Source organism: Oryzias latipes, chromosome 23 (genome assembly GCF_002234675.1).
Source record: "Oryzias latipes chromosome 23, ASM223467v1".
In the NCBI taxonomy this organism is placed as follows: domain Eukaryota; kingdom Metazoa; phylum Chordata; class Actinopteri; order Beloniformes; family Adrianichthyidae; genus Oryzias; species Oryzias latipes.
Window position 1 is genome coordinate 11,775,102 of NC_019881.2, and position 5,431 is coordinate 11,780,532.

Genomic DNA, 5,431 nt, shown 5'->3' on the forward strand with positions numbered 1-5,431 from the left:
ATGATCTTCTCAACATGCTTTTATTATTGTTATGGTTAATATGAAGCACCTATTCGCTCATCATTTTCATTTTAATCCGCGTGGTTGGAGTTTTTTTTTTTGCCGGAACGGAGCTGGAAGAAGCCAGGGTTAAGAGAAGGCTAACACGGGCTAACAATATTTAGGCTTGGATGAACATAAAATCCATGCGGGAAATGCCGCAATCTTCATCTTGGCTGCACGTAAATATGTGGGAAGATGAGCTTTTATTTTGTCAGGACACGACTGGAAACACAAATCCACGTGATTGTTTAAAGGGTTTCTAAGGACTGGGTGGTATTTCCGCTTTGAAAAGCTCACAAAGCTGCTGTGTGAGTTGGTGGTCCTCGGAGAAACAATTCTACCAGGAGACATGGTTCTCCTGAGTCCGGCAGTTCGCTAACCCAGAGCGGCGGGATGGATGGCAGTCCGAAGCCTCCCACATGTAACAAAGCATCCTCCCCTCAAACACAAAGCTACAAGTCTGGCTCCTCTGCTCAGAGACACGGTTCGCTCGACGGCAGCCAAGCCCGGACCGCGCAGGGTCCGGACATTGGGAGGCACAAAGCGCTCCTTCCCGGCCCCCCCCCTAATGAGGAGTGTAATAGAAGGGAGATGCGAAGAGCCCATGGGGCGAGGGCGGAGCGCAGAGGCGTCCGCGGAGCACCTGTTCGGTCCTGTTTGAGCTCCAAAGCTTTCTCTGGAGCGAAACACCATCCATGCATGACGTAAACCAGAGCAGTTGTGACACACGATCAGAATGAACTGTTTACAGAAACAACGATCAGATCAACAATCGGCATAACCCACCTATCTCAATCGGATAGAAATTTTGATCCAAACGAGTCTGATTGGGGCAGACTATTCCGAACAGCGTGTTTACATGACGATTTGGCTTTCTTTACGATTACTTTTGTCCTTGTAAACGCATCTAATGACACCTGAGAAGTTATAAGACGTTCAATGAAAATCCCTTGGACAAAAGCTCATCGTAGAGATTTTGTTTTTTTTTTCCTTTGCTGGTACTAAAGGTGCCTTAATTAATTTAAGATGGTGACCTAAAATGGCCAATGAAACTTCTGCGGCGGTTGTAGGCTTAAGCTGGCGATATAGGTGTCTGAAATTTTGTGAAAATCAACTGAACGGAAATTGTCATTTTCCCATGTTGTAAAAAAGGAGAAAATCGCCAAATCTCACACTTTGCCACAAAATGGCCGACAAGCCCTAGGTCGTGTGACCATCCCATAATAATTTCAAACTTCCTTTGGATATCCCCAACCCATGCGTTTTGGTTTTGTTATTGCATTCTGAATTTTTTTTTGTGGCTCTATAAGCGATTTTCCGCCCATTCATTTTTTCATGGTTTCATTCGCCATGTCATTGTCTTGGGTGTGTGTGCAAATTTTTGGTGACTTATCACGCATGTGGCGGGTGTCAAATATTTGCTGAAACTGCAAAAACGATATGGTCCATGCAGTCAGTAGCTGCTGCTGCTTTGGGCCACAGAGCAACTTATCCAACAATTGATTTGCAACAGTTGGAGTGGGTTGTATAAAATTTCATTTCAACATTTTCCTTCCATTTACAAACTTTAGCATAGAAAAAAATGCAAATTTGTTATGATTGACTTTTGTGCACACACATTGATCACAGACAAGTGAGTCACAGGATGGTTACTTTTGGCTGCCAATCAAAGCGTATTTTATCACCTGGTGTGGATGTTTCCAGAACAAAGTTATCGGGGTATCCAAACTTCTGAACAGGGTCATTTGGGACTTAAAGTGTGGGTGACATGGCCTATTTTAATAAGCCAAAATATAGTAAATAGTTTCTATTTCATGTTGCGATTGTTTTTAATATTTTTCGAAAAAGAATAAATAGCGAAAAACGCAATATAAACAACGAGGACGGCCGCCGGCTTCACGCATTCCGCCGAATTCGCGCCGCCCTGTTTGTGACGTAACGAAAGGAAGACAAGGCAGACAACATGGCTAGCACCGATAGCGAAGCACAGAGTGATGCTACCGTCTCTATTAGCGATTTATCATCAGATGAACAGAAAGATGAAGAGGAAAGTTGCGGAGATTATCATGATGATGAGTCACTTTTGCAACCGTATCGATTCGAACCCTTTTGCGAAAGTGAGGAGGATATAGCAGAAAGTAGTAGGTCTAGTGATCATGCCGATCATGACGATAGCCAGCATGAAGATTCGGCTAGACTCCAGTAAGTCTAAAAAATGTATAAAATTAAATTACTCCACTTACCCTAAAATATACTCAAAATGTCCCCTTTTGGCCTAATCTAAACAAAGGTAAACACTGGTTTTCAACCCAATTTACAAAATAAATGTCACAAAATAAAAGTTTCCCAGATGGTACTACTCTTTAGTTAACAAAGTCACTGTATACCATTAACAACTGTGGAACATTAACAGTTTTACCCGTTTGAACCCGTTTGAAACCTTTTCTCGTGCGCGCGCGCGCGCTCACACACACACAGTTCAGTTTACTCACGGTACCGGCACCTCAAAAGCAAAAGAAAAAAAACGTTGCAGGCCTGTTGCTTCTCTTGCAAAACATTGAGTGCGTTGAAATACTCCAGTTGGATCCAAGGACAACAGAAAACACGACTACTTCGCCTCAATGTGATCCATCGTGATGCACACTAGCTTAGCAGCCTCCGCTCCCGACTCCAGCGCCGTCCTCTCCGACCCAGAAAACGGCTCGCTCGCTTCCAGCTCACCCGCCTTTCCTCGACTCAGAAGCCAAGATCCTCCTCCCAACTCTCCGTTCAAAATTCTTCGTTTGTGTCCCGGTTTTTGTCCCTTCGAAAACGCAGACTTCTCTCCTGCAGATCTGGAGGGAAAAATCCTTCGCCGTCCACCTTCTTGAACTTTCCCCTTTTCAGCAGCGTTTCTTGTTTGGGAATTTTATACACAGATACACTTTCAGTAGATGTATTGCTACATCCAGCTGCCACACAACGACTTGGCATGTTGATGATTAACAGATTTAAACACGAGAGAAACGAAGACTACCGGTTTTGTTTACATGCTGTCCGAAGCGGAACTGCGAAAATCAACGCCTTTCATGACGTCACAGGTCATATCGGGTTCACTTCCAGCCTGCGCTCTAGCGGCAGATCCAAATCTCTGATTCCTTCGAAAGATGTCTATTATTCATATGCTTCGGATTTTTTTCGACGCGAACTATTGGTATCAATAGAATCAGCGTTTAAAGGGCTTTTTTATTTGACAAAGTTGTTCAAAGCATGGCATCCACACTTTAATATTTATATTCATATTCTATTAGAAAAATGACCATGAAATCAAAATGTCTTCTATGTAAACATATAAGGCACAGCTGTAAGCTGTGTGAAGGTTTTGAACAGAGCCAGGCTGCACAGCAGAAACTGACTGGAGATGTTGCTCCTTACTGGAGAGTTGAGTACGAGCTGCTCGACAAAAAGAGAACTGGTGACCTCCAGTGGAGAATCGTACATGGTGCTGCTTGCTTTCAATTCATATTATCAGGTCTTAATCTAACAATTTCTCAGAAAAGCTTAAGATAAAGAGGTTATCAGACCATTTCACTCTTAAAACATTTCCAACTATTTCCAAATATTATTTGTTTTTTGTGCAAAGGAGGATTTGTGTTGGGATGCCCTATCTTGCATTTTTTATGTTCTTTTCTGATTCTTACACTGGATTCCTACACCTATGAAAGAAAATAAATAAATTAAAATATGAGAATAAAGTCAGTAACCTATGAGAAATAGGTAAACATTTAACAAGAAAAAAAGTCATCCATTTACAAGGAAAAGCCATGTTTTTTCAAATATAAAATTGGTTATGTAAGCCTCCAACCCATGTGCCGACTAAATCCATCAATCCAGCCATTTCTGGTGTCGTCCTTTAGTTTATCATTGGAATCCATGTGCCATGATGCATTGTGATCTCTGCAAATACTGCCGACAGTGTAAACTGTACACCTGCTAAAAATCCACTCCTTGTGGATCAAGAATCTGTATAACCAGTCTCATTGTCACCACAAAACCCTTCTGATTTGCTCATCGATGTAACCAGCGTTTACCTGCAGCCAGCCAACTTCAACCATTTTTATCTTTCACGAAAGACACGATTTCTTCAGAGTATACATAGATTTTCTTCTGAAGAGGCCAAAAGTCATGCACATTTTTTTTCCAACTTTTTTATTAAGTTTTTAAAACATATTAACACACAGAGCATATTTTCAAAAGGTAAACGTGTTCAACGGACAATACAGCTCTGTGTTTCTCCATATCCCTCCCAACCCGAACACAGAACAGTCCCATATCCAGGTCATGTGGATACACACTCTTTCACAAACACACACATACACCCAAGACATAACAGAGATCCAGTCTATACTGATGTGCACATATACAAGAACACATGCCACACAAAAAAAGAGGGGTGGGGGGTTATTTGTATGATTATTGAATTGAAATGCTTATATCTGAAGAGAAAACAAAACAAAAAGGTGATATTTCTGCACACTTTTTTAAAGGACCTATATTTTTCTTAAGCCTCTCAGAGTAAGCTACTATAAACCCACACATATGATAATATATTACCTTTGGCACACTAAAGAACAATTCCTAATAAAATATGAGTTATTTTCAAAGCTTAATTTCATACTCAGAAGTAAGAGGACTCAATCTGAGGCTCCGCCTTTCTTTCCTTGTGACTGCCGCCCATTTCATGACGTCATCCTAGAGCCAGCATCGGCAGGCATGTCTGCATTTCACCAAAAAGAACAAGCAACATCTGAACTTTTGCAAAGATGGATGCATATAAAATGAAAGCGTTTAGCACAGGGGTCCGCAACCTTTACCATTCAAAGAGCCATTTGGATCAGTTTCCCACATTTAGCCGCATTAGCCTTTGGAAAACCTGGTGTTTCCAGATAATGGCATAATTTCTCTCATTTTTAAAGTTCCTGAAGAGATCTTAGTTTTTTTTATCCTCTATCATTTAATGGGTTCTTATGAGAAGTGTTGTGTCGCAAGGTTGGTGCAGGACACCAAATGCAGAGACAGGAGGAAGGGTGTTCCAAAAAACAAGGGATTTTAACTTGACAAAAGGTGCTGCCAAGCGTGCAAACTAGAAAACCAACTGACAGGTTACACTGAGGAACATAGTAGCAGACAGTATGGACCAGCACAGAGGAAGGCAGTGACAAGACATATATACTCACAGGACTGACGAGACACAGGTGCAAGCAATTAGGGGAGAAAGGGACAAGGGAAGTCAAACCCAAACAAAGACAGGCAGGAAGAAACCTTCAAAATAAGACAGGAAGTTAAATTAACACAAACAAAACCCAAACCACAACACAGAGGCCACAGAACTAGCAAATATGTCGTACTT